We start from the raw sequence: 12,455 nt of genomic DNA on the forward strand, positions 1-12,455 counted from the left end.
ACAACATTTAATTCTTTGTAGTACTTACCCCCACAAGGGATGTATTACACATGGTATAACAGTGTATTAACATTGAATACAAGTATATTTGATTCTGTTTACATGTAGTAGTATAAATTTATAATATCACAGTATATTCACATAGAATACAAGTATATTTGATTCTGTTTACATGTCAAATATAAACTCATAATATAATAGTGTCCCTAGTACTTAAACGTGGTAAATTTTCAGTTTCAGTGATTTCCACTGTTTAAGAACCTTCACTTTTCCGTTAAAAAAGGGTATTTTTCCCTTCACTATCATTTTGAGAAACGGGTTTTATTCACCGTGTTTTACTCAGTTTTTAACTGGTTCTTTCCACCGTCCTTTTTTGTTATGAGACCCATCCCTGTAAAAATGAGATACAACTCATGAGAATGCTCCTCAACGTGCTCAGCAGATTCATATGATCAGAATCTTGCTTTAAAATTTGAAAATGCTGCTTGATTTTTTTAAAAGAATGTAAACATAAATCGCCTGGAGTTGTAAGAAACAGTAGAACTTATGTATTATTTGACAGGAGAAAATTTACATAGGCAGTGTGTGACGAATAGGAGTTACAAACCACTTACAAGTGCTTGTTCTAATGTCTGGCAAATCATTATAATCACTTAATTTATGCGGCAATGCGTACATTTTCCCCTGTAAGCAATTTAAATTCCATTCACCTATTCTATTTTCAAGTTTAGAAACAATATGAGTTCCATAGGTAGATGAGGGATAAGGATAATGGAACGCATCTTCTTTTAAGGAAAATTTGGAACCAATGATGAGCAACACTTTACTTTCGGGGGATTTTCGATGATATCAGAACAGACGACTACATTTCCGTTTTTCATTAGAGCAACATTGTTAGGGAATTTGTTTGATAAAACGAAATCGCGGAACGTGATTTTTTCTCCTTATCGGGCCCTTTTCCATTTTTGAAACTTAAAACGACCTTGTTACTAGAATTCATTTCTTGCTCTTTTCCCAACAAAAGCTGTTGTGATGAATTAATGATCATCCCATCCGAAGAAGTGGGCAAAAGATACTTCGATCTTTCTACTAATCTGTTTCTTATCTGCTCTAAAGGTTTATTTCCCGAAGAAAGAATGTTTCTAAAGAATCTGTAGAAATTTTCGTAAGGGAAAGCACTCAAAGATTCAATTCCACAATCAAAATGAATAACGTCTTCCGGAAGATGAATAACTGCGTGTGTAGTCGGCCTGATTGGATAGCCAAAATCGATAAGTTGCTGAACAAAAATTTCAAAACACACGATGCTCGCAAGGCATCCTCTTTTGGTACCGGGTTTGGGCTAAAACCTCCCATTAAGAGCATCGCATATTGAAGCAACATTAAGTTGTTAAATTGTTTTTCACTCAAAATGCCACTAAATACTGGAAAAAGAAAGTACATCAACAAATCTCTTAATTCATGATGCTTATACTTGTTTACGCAATTTTTAAGTGATCGAAGGTATCTGTCAAACTCAAATGGCTTGCACTTTTGAAAAGTCGCAGTCTCGAATCTATTAAAGACAAAAGATTTTTGCTTATTTTACCCTCCTTTTGAACTGATACTATTCCCTTTAGTAATCTGCCAAAACAACATGCATACATTGTATGCATCGGTTCAATGGGGAATGCAGTAACCATTGGAACATTCAATTCAACAAATGGACTTATATCGTTAACATTAGTTATGTGGTTATCTCTACTTTCATCGCTTTCACAATATGACAAAAAAATCCTCATCAGTTCTTGGGGGGCGTTCAGTTCCAAAAATTGAATACTAGTTTTCGGCTCTTCTCCTGATTTCAGTGGCACTGTGGGGATGATGAATGCATCGTACACCTTCCTGAATACAGCGTTCGCAGGACCAATATCCTGAATGTCCCTTTATTCGTTTAAGATACGATCGCATAGGCCAATCGGCTATGATGCACCGAATTGACACTGTAAATTGTCGACCAGCAGTAACTTGGTCATCCAGATTCGTCGGATCAAGTCGCACTAATTCTTGAATCAAAGGGGCAAGGAATTTCTTCACGTCTGGTTTTGTTTTGCAATGAGCAACGCCAATAATAACAGGTTTTCGCACTTTAAGTAAAATACGCTTGCACTTGGATAGATCAGTAGACTCACTCACTGAATGGACTATCATACAGATAGGGATGCATTCAGACTGTTCTGAATTGTCGAAAAACTGAACTCCATCCGCACTTAAATCCACCTCAAAGTGTGTCACATGACGAGAGATCAAAACTGCGTTGTCCGTGTCATCCAAGCGACGACCTTGAAGAAATGCTTTGGCCTGCTCCACTTCAACTTTCTTATCCATCTTGTAAATCTAGGAAAACGAAATAAAGGAGATCAGAAATAAACGACTTTTTGCCAACTGTTTCATCAAATAAAAACAAAAATTACCTTGTTTCTTAAACAAAAGGGCAAAGCTTCAGGATTTGTCCTATAGATGCCAGCATACTGGAGGATATCCGCGTGTTTAAAATAGATGCCAACAGAATCACCACATAATGCGTTTTCTAGCCCAAAGTGCACGTATAGGCAATTGCCCTCGTCGTCCAAATTTATAACAGGGGTAAAGGCATCGGTTTTCTTTTTTTTTCTCGTCGGTTGTTCAGTAGAGCTAGGTGTTTGTGACGATGTCAAGGTTTGTGCGCTTCTTTGATTCACTACATCTCTCCCATCTATATAAAGTAACTGCTGGCCTGTAGCTGGCAATGAGTCGTAGGCTGGAAGAGGCTGATATTCAATCAACAGTTTCAACAAGTATGTCATTTGACTTTTCTTTTGATTCGTTGACACTGCAAAATGCTGTAAAATTTTCTTGAGAGTCAGTGTTTTTTCCAAATACTCTCCACCACATAAAAAATTAGCTGGCATTCCTTCAAATTCATGTGACGTATCATCTCCATCATCATCATCATCTTCACTAAACAACAGTTCAGCAATGTGTGACGTTCCACCTTCTTGTCCATAAGTATCCTGCGATGTATGGTAGCCTAATGAAGTATATGTTGTTAATAATAAATAATGTAAGGAAACGGTACTAGATTGGGTTACCATTAAGTGTAGTTGTGTTTCCTGGAACAGGTGTTGGCTTTGATGTCGATTGACATGGCTGGGTGGATATGTTTTCTTAAACTACAGACTTCGTCAACTCAAACTTTTCAAAAATCCATGGTGCTGATCTTGCTAATTTATCAAACGTAACTGGTGGGACACCTTTCATAAGCCACTCGTCGATGTACTTTCGTGCTTTTCTTTGTAAGATTCTTGAATATTCCGCTGTTACGTTACCAGCCTTCTTCTTGGGCTCACGTTTAAAGTATCCAGCAATCAACAGTATTTGATTAGTTTGAACATCACTGAACGGTAACAACTCGGACATTTGACACAACTATTCTAGTTCAAAACTGCAAAAAACCTAACTTAGCACAGAATAGGAAGAAAGAAAAACGTGACTGTCATGCGCTCCACAAAATGAAAAGCGTCTGCTACATTCCTAGGGATCATTGTTGCCACTTACGTTTGACCAACTGATTGGATTTATCTGTTTCAATTCATATTTCCTATTCTTATATCGAACTAAAATGCAGTAATTTATTAAAAATTTATTCATCAAGACTTAATGGATTTCATATCCGATTTAAATAATAAATAAGATGCCAGATCTCTCAGTAACGGTGGCGTGCAGAAACTCCATTTTGTGACGTAGTGGCAAACTTGTGTGTTCCTAAGCCTGCTTTCGATTTCAAATTTCGTGATTTTTCTAAGTACCTAATTCGACGATTTTTCAGGTAAAATTTCACCGAAATATGTGATTTGTGCTTTAAACTTCACGTTTCAAAATTTAAATTGATTGTGAGATGACATATTTCATGTTTGATTTTTACTTTTTTCCGTCATTCGATTTTTGTGAATTTCTCACGTGGTAATCACATGTTTCACACGTGATTGCAGAACTAATCAGTTAATTAACTTCTTAATGGTTCTTTTTCAGGATAATATAGCGTTTTATATTGAAGATGGCATCCTCTGGTGACAGTGATGAACCACAAGATGATTCGTTTTCATCTGACGAAGAAACATTTCAGGTCTTTTTCTTTGAAATTTTAGAAAGATAATACTTTTGTTCACTTTACTGTAACTAATGATTTCTATCTCAGGTTGGAAGAATTCAGCAATTCTGGAAGGGAACGTACAATAAAATTTTGCCTGAAGTTGGTAGTCATCCACTTGGAGGTAACTCATCGAGCGAAGTGAAGTTTTTCATTGTTACCACACTGGAATGTGGAGAAGACCGCATACAGCGACAAGTGCACAGTATTATCCCAACTGGATGGATTTCGAGCAACATGGAATATCTACTTTATCCTCAACCCAGATTCACAGTTGGGGGTAAAAGTCCGATTGACTGGGGAGAGAAGACATTCAGAAGATTCCAAATACCATTCGAGTCGTGGATGGAATATGATATTCATGCCATTTTAAACCAAACCAAGGTTGGTAAGTTAATTAATGTATTTGTTTCTACACACCTGTTTGTACCGTAATGTTTATTTATGCAGTTAAATTTACGAAAGCAATAAAGGCCGCCAAAGCTGCAGCTAATGGTCAACCCATACTGTCAGACGCTTTTATTTCAGACAGTGATCGTATTTTGGGCAGAGGATTAAGGAAGGCAGCTCAAAAGCGTCCATTGGAAGAGAAGGTTTCCGGAAAAGGGAAGGAATGAAGAACGAATAATAATTCTCTAATAGAGACACCATCGTCCAGCTCCAACCTCAATCCAGCTGTTGCCATCAGGACTCAAAGCTTAAGATCTTGTCAGTCGAACACCCCGTTTGATTTCGAAAATTTCCCAACGAACTTAAATGTTGGAGCTTGTGTGGGCAACATCACCACCAACTCTGAGTTGGTTTCATTGAACAACTCATCCATGCCAGTTTCGAATGCAGCTGTACCGGCGCCCCATGGTAGCAGTGGTGACGGCAGCAATATTCTTCGTCCGTCCGTTATTCCTAGTCCACAACCGCATGATGTTGGCACAAGAACTGAAGCAGCATTATGTGGAGCTATTAACAAAGCAAGTGGAATAGTCAACAATGGAGCACCTTTACCGTCTACAAGTGATTATTTTTTTTCATTTAATTGAATGTATATATGATGTTCATGTTTATATGTCGTCTCAATTTGCAAACAGGCCACGTACAAGATGAAGAAGAGCAGAATCGGAATAATATTGATATTCAGGGTTCCAACGCTTTGCCGTCCATTTCACAAACACAAACTCGTGGACATGGGGCATATTTGAATGGCACTCAAAACAACGACGTTATAACACGTTCAACGAATATTGGTAAATTTTATTTTCGTCACTTTACTACTTCGTATTCCATTGACTATTTTGTTGTTGCTAGGTGTTGGCCATCATGACAAAGAGTTGGAAAGTCCTCCATCTTTTCCTACTTGTGATGAGTTCACGAGGTTGGATGCTGTTTACACACGTAGCTTGAACAGAAATAATGACACTCCATTGTCATGGGCAAACGGTAATTGAACCTCATTTTCGTGCTTCTCTCAAGTGTTTTTATATTATTGAAACCTTTTCGCACAGGTGGCGATCTCCTGCAATTGAATGGCTATCAGTCATCTCAGGCATTTTCATCATTCGACGTTCAGACATTGATGAGAGCCATTGAGCAAGTAGAAAAGAAGCTCGATGGGCTTGGAAGTACAGTAATCGAAAAGTTAGATTCCGTTTCTAAAAGAATGGAGGAGTCTTTCAAAAATGATTTGCCCTTAAAAGCTACCAAGCACGCCAACTACCATAGATGGATCGTGGAGTCCAACTTCGGAATTGTTTCTTGCGATACAGTAGAAAAACTCATTGCTACCAACACAGCTCTCTCGGACAAAACAATTGCAATAAGCATGGTTAGAAGCTGTTCATTTTCTTTTAAATTTCAAAATTAATTTTTTATCTTATGTTCTCCACAGGTTTTCTTCATATCTGAGCGATATAAGGCGTCCAAATCAATAGGCGCTTTTGTAAACCAGGCGTATCGTTTGTTTTTATGTGACGAAACTAGTCAGAAAATGCAGTGGCGTAGTGTTGGTCGGGTCAATGACTTAAGGCCCGGACTCTCTGGTCTGATGAATATGCTTTCAGTTATAGGAGGTAAGCATCTTTTGTTTGCGCTTACATACAGCCCTTATTTCCTTCTATTTTTTTCTATTTTAGTTGCTCTCGACATTTTTAATCTTTCGCGGAACACTGCAAATGTTGATCATCGGAGGCTAATTGAAATGATTAAAAACTGCCGGAAATACAATGCCAAAAACTACAGGAAGAAGAATAATGTGCCAGGTGCCTTGGAGACGGATGCGTCAGCAGATGCTCCTCAGCTTCCAAATGCAAATGATGACAGTGACGCGGTTATTCTCTACAACTACATGACTATTCTAGAAAAAGAAGTTGTTAATTTTAGACCTCCGCCTGCTTTTGCTCGAGCACCAGATCTTTGTAATTGAAGATTCAACACCGTTTCAAACCTCTTGAATTGACGTTTATTCTTTGCCAATGTCGTTCTAAAGTCAGAAAATTGTCATTTTATAATTTATTGCCTTTCGCAGTTACTCGTACTTTGGTTTTATTTAAGGTTGTTTCATATGCAAAGACAAAACGCAATAAACGCTGATGGTTTCTCAATTCCATTTTCGTCTTTTTAACTTAATAGTAAACTATCTGAAAAAAGAAGGGGAAGCTCAGTAGTTTTAAAAAGTAGGGTACCTGGAACCATTTTTAAATTCTAGTTCATAAGTCGTAGTTACTACCAGAAAATTACCGGTTTTTCTCACCTTATTGCTCGCTGTGTTACCTCTTTTTTCTTACGGAAGGTTGGTTTATAAATCGTAGTTACCACCAGTAAAATACCGATTTTCTTCACCTTTTGCTCACTGTACTACCTCTCAGTATTATATGGAAGGTGGGTTCTAAAACGGTTATAAATACTAGTTTTAAACCGTTTTCCGCACGCAAACAAGCGGTTATTCACCAGGGGTAAACCACGGGGTTTTATCTTAAAACTGGTGAAAAATACCCGGGAAAAACTGGTTTTGGCCCGCAAGATATTTGCTAGGGGTATTCACATTGAATACAAGTATATTTGATCCTGTTTACATATAGAAATAAAAACTCATGGTATCACAGTGTATTCACATTGAAGACAAGTATATTTTATTCTGTTTACATGTAGAAGTAAAAACTCATAATATAACAGTGTATTCACGTTGAATACAAGTATATTTGATCCTGTTTACATTTAGAAGTAAAAACTCATGGTATCACAGTGTATTCACATTGAATACAAGTATATTTGATTCTGTTTACTTGTAAAAGTAAAAACTCATGGTATCACAGTGTATTCACATAGAATACAAGTTTATTTTATTCTGTTTACATGTATAATATAAACTCATAATATAATAGTGTATTCACATTGAATACAAGTATATTTGATCCTGTTTACATATAGAAGTAAAAACTCATTGTATAACAGTGTATTGACATTGAATACAAGTATTTTTGATCCTGTTTACATATAGAAGTAAAAACTCATGGTATCACAGTGTATTCACATTGAATACAACTATATTTCATTCTGTTTACATGTAGAAGTATAAACTCATAATATAACAGTGTATTCACATTGAATACAAGTATATTTGATCCTGTTTACATATAGAAGTAAAGACTCATGTGTAACGAAGGCCTACATATATATTTACTCATCATGCCCACATTTTATTATCTTATGTTACTCCCCTTTTTCACTTATGATTTCCACCTTTCTTCTTATGTTAACGTCTACAATTGCAACATATTCCCTGTTTACTTCCTTGAAACGTTGTTTGTCAATCCGGAGATGAAGTCATCGACACTTTTAACTGACCTCGATGAACACCTGCAAGTGATGCGCATATCGCACAATTAATAAACAATCAGTTGATTGGTTGCTTACACGTCATAATCAACCACTTAATAAAACATCTCTTGATTGGTTGCTCGTACCGAGTTGCGACAGGCCATCAGCGTCTGTGACCACTCCCGAAATGCGAGGTTTCATGATGAACCCACATTTCCGACAAACAGAGTCGCTCGGCAACTTCCACAACGTTTAGACGCGGAAACTCTATCAGTGCAAATTCTTGAATTTGCTAGAGTCTTCTCACAGTTCTGAAACGTTTAGTAGTCGAATTGTTGAGGGGTAATTCTCCGCTTCGCATCGTTTTACCAACGTGCGCTCCCGTAACGCTCGCGCTACATCGGTAAGCTTCCAAATTGCCCTTATTCTGTTGGTCATTATGGTTTGGCTCGTTATCCCCTTTCTTGTCATATTGTATGTCCTCTCCCGTGCAATTCTTATGGCATTAGTCAAGTAAAATACACGTCTATCATTGTGGGTAATTCGCCTCCGAGTTCACTTAAATTCCTATTCCAAACAACATTTAATTCTTTGTAGTACTTTACCCCACAAGGGATGTATTACATAATGGTGGCAGCGCTTTTTGAACTCAACCACAATAAATGATGATGTTATTACTGGCGGGTCTAGAATTCCACGAACTCCCATACAACCCAGTGTGCCCCAAATCAATGTTCCCCTGCCCAGTGAGCCAACTGTTGCTAGATCACTTAATTTCGATAAGTTGCATGTTGAACCCCAAATTGCACCTGATACATGTCCAGCTTGTACCACTCCCAAACCAATTTCTGAACCGGCTAGTAAACCCGCTTCTTCCGTTGTAAGTACACAACCATCTAGAGTTAGTTCTCAGTTAAGTAAGCTTAGATCTAACGGTGCGTACGAAGCCGTAGCTCGTCTTGATACGGTTTCCAGACGGAAACCCAGAGGTAGTTTTGCCTCTGGTACCGTTTCAGGGAAGCGTTCACCTTCTATTTTTGCTAGAATTGCTGCGCGTATTTCTCCAGCTAAGTCTCCTCCAAAAGTTTCGCCTAAGTCTAGTTCAGTAGCAAAAACAGTGTTAGGGTTTTTCACGAGGAACTCCCCGAATGGAAAATCAACTGAACCTGAGCCTACGACATCTATTCAACAAAATCAAGAACAATCAACAGAAGATATTCCAGCCCAAAACGAGCAAGCTTCCGTACTTAGTCCTTGTGGTCAAGGGCCTGAAGGAGAGAGAAGCAGACTTCCAGTCGACCGATCCGAAGATCTGGGTACAGCTAATTTGGTTGATTCAAGACATCCGTCTATCGAACCACTTTTTACCCGACCCGAATCCAACGACAGTGTGGACAGAACATACGATCCTGCTGAGGCATCTGACGTCGATCCTACAGGTGAAACTACACGCACAGGTGAAGAAAACAACCCAATCGAAAGCCCAAGCGTCCGTGCTGACTTCGATCTTCATATCACATGCGAGACAGTTCCTGATATTTTTGCTGAGTCAAATTCACTGAATCATGGAACTGCAAGGCGTGTCACCACAGAAACACGAGACAATCTTAGCCTCGTTTCAGAATTTTGGAACTTCCATCAGACACCGAGAAGAACGCTACCTACATCTAACGAACGAAGTGAGAGAGTTATCCTCCCACTTGGAAGTGCAGCTACTGACCCATCAACAGTCGTTCCTGAAAGACATCCGCAACCTAATCTTCTACCTGCGGGAGCTACGCCTGCTGACTCCGCTGGAACCGCTAGTTCCGGAAATCAACTCGTTGCTGAGGAAATTGGACAACTTCCCGGGAGCGGTCAACCCGAACAACGTGCAGCTGGAAGAGGAGATCAAACAAACACTCTCCCAAGTCAAGGTCCGATTGCAACGGTTCCTACCATCCCATACGGCGGAGGACGTACCTCAACAACCCGCGGCCCAACAACCAGCACCGTCAAGAGGAGAGGACCGTTCGACGTCCACGACAGGTGCGATTCGCCGACCACCGCCCTATTCGCTTTTCCCGTCGTCGATGTTCGACCCGACGCCCACGCATACTGATTACACCACCCAGGAGCGTCGCAGACGTTACAGCGAATCTCGATCATCTACGAGCAGCATTTCAACACAATCTCACAATTCAAGACAGGAGAGCTTAAGAGAGCAAGAAACAAATCCTAAGAACATGGCTCAATGTCCTTCCCCTAGTAGAGCAGCTACAGCTAGAGATCTTGATGATTTCCAGAATAATCAGCATACCTTTTCCCGTTTGCAATTACTTCCCTCGTTATCCGGAAGTCCACTTACGCGTTTCGACTCTTGGCTAGAATCTTTCGAAGCTATAGTAGACACATCAGGATGGTCAGGAGAGAAAATTGTCCAAATGCTTCGTGCTAAATTAACAGACAGAGCTTTTTCCGTAATTCAGGCCATTTTGAAAGATCTTCCGCATGATTATGATTCGGTCAAAGAAGCTTTGCTCCATAATTTTCACGGTGACGAAAATGTTGACTTATATCTTAAGAAATTTAACAAAGCTAAGCGTAAGCCAGGCGAGAAAATCGTTGATTATGCCCTTCGACTGCAGGAAATTTTCAAGCGTGCATATCCTGTAGGTCACTCTGAGACGTCTTTTGCAATTATTTTAATGCAGAAATTTATTGAAGGCTTAGATCCCAAACTACAGACAAAAGTTAAATATAAGGACTTTATGGATTTTGGCGAACTAGTTACTTCAACACGGACGTATGCTAGTAGACTAGAAGCGTTAGAAACAGATCGTGAAAGGCAGGAGTTTATTCGGTCTATTGATGGCACACATGGCACCAATAGCGCAGAATTGACAGAGCTTAAGCAAATGATAGTAGATCAGAAAGAAATAGTGATGAAGGCAGTTGCTAACGTTCGCCATGAAGACAAGCCTGTAGTTGAAAATAAAACTGAAAGTGAGCAGATTAGGGACATTCTTAGTGAACTCGTGCAGAGCGTAAAAGAACTCCATCTCAATAGGAAAGACGTCTCGTATCCACCAGATACACAGTATAGGAAACAGGTCTCGTTTCAATCGCCCATGGCTAATCAGCAAAACGGTAACGTGAGAGCACCACCGCAGCGCTTTAATAACAATAATGGAAATAGACAATTTGTAAACTCCCAAAATAGTTCTAGAAACAGCAGTCCGCCAGCCCCCAGACCTCCGAATGATTTCAATAATCGACCTTTACAGTCGTCGGTTATTTGCAATTTTTGTGGTTACCGAGGTCACATTCAGGCAGATTGTCGCCGTTATCAACGTCAAGCACTAGAACAAGCTCAGCCGCCTATTTGTTATTCTTGCCGTGACATCGGGCATAGATCTAACAATTGTCCTAAGTTCAGAAACAATAATAGACCTAACATTCCCGGTCCTCCCCAAGATCATGAAAACCAGTAGGAATCAACTGTAGCTTCGGGTCAGTTGATGAAGAGCCTCCTCTCAAATCCTGACAAGTCGCAAAATTAACAACAATTACGAATGAATCGACTCCAAGAATTCCGTTAAAGATTTTCCAGGTCCCGTTCCAAGCATTATTCGATACAGGCGCGTCAAAAAGCATTATACATGAACGTTTATTTAAGAAGTTACCTCTTAGAGGTCAGGCGATCTGCAACCAGCTTGACTTCGATTTATATGATGTAGGAGAAAATAAGTTACATACGCTGGGAAAAGTGACTCTGCCCGTTGGATACGGGGAGACAATTTTACAGCAAGAATTTATCGTTACAAACGGTGTTTCTGAAGATTGTATCCTTGGATGGGACGCAATCCAGAAGCATGGTTTTCAGCTTGATTGAGAAACAAAGAGTATTTACTTAGCTAGAGATGGGCAAGGCCCCTCTTCTATTTTTAGGGTGCCGGAAATGGCAGTTACAGCAGTCAAAAAGACGACGTTACCTCGTCAGACGTCGCTAGTAACTGTAGGCCAATTGAAGGGTTCATTTCTGTATGTACCTCCGAATTCGGCATTTATCTTCACGCCATGTGAGAATTTGCCAGATGGAATTTATATTGAAGAATTTATAGGAAAGGTATCGGGAGATGGAGCATATAACATTATAGTCGAGAATCATTCGTTACAGCAAGTCACAATTCCACGAAACACCAAGTTAGGCGTTATTGAAATCGCTCAGCAGATTATCGGAAAAGTAGCGTTAAATACATCAGAAATTAAGCCCATTGAATCACGTGAGCCTATTGTAATTTCGGAAGTCGACCCGGAATTTCAAGCACCGCTCTCTCAATTATTAAAGGACTTTCACGACTTGTTTGCTTCAAAAGATTCAGAACTAGGGAATACCAATCTCATTAAACATACAATTGATACAGAAGGAAGAGGCCCTATTCGACAACGCCCATATAGAGTTACTATCAAATTCTACATATCAAAGGAAATTATT

At 39.3% G+C, this 12,455-nt stretch overlaps 1 non-coding gene and 1 pseudogene across 1 annotated transcript; one reads left to right on the plus strand and one right to left on the minus strand.

The window, feature by feature from the left end:
- Positions 1-1,537: 1,537 nt before the first annotated feature.
- On the minus strand, positions 1,538-2,618 carry LOC123467794 (annotated as a pseudogene).
- A 1,134-nt stretch (positions 2,619-3,752) lies between these two features.
- LOC116935168 lies at positions 3,753-6,765 on the plus strand. Its single transcript, XR_006641913.1, has 9 exons — positions 3,753-3,847; positions 4,051-4,144; positions 4,217-4,556; positions 4,619-5,179; positions 5,254-5,409; positions 5,471-5,602; positions 5,668-5,987; positions 6,051-6,231; positions 6,295-6,765. It is a non-coding gene; the product is annotated as an uncharacterized LOC116935168 (transcript).
- Positions 6,766-12,455: the final 5,690 nt, after the last annotated feature.

This window comes from Daphnia magna, unplaced genomic scaffold (assembly GCF_020631705.1).
Source record: "Daphnia magna isolate NIES unplaced genomic scaffold, ASM2063170v1.1 Dm_contigs233, whole genome shotgun sequence".
NCBI lineage: Eukaryota > Metazoa > Arthropoda > Branchiopoda > Diplostraca > Daphniidae > Daphnia > Daphnia magna.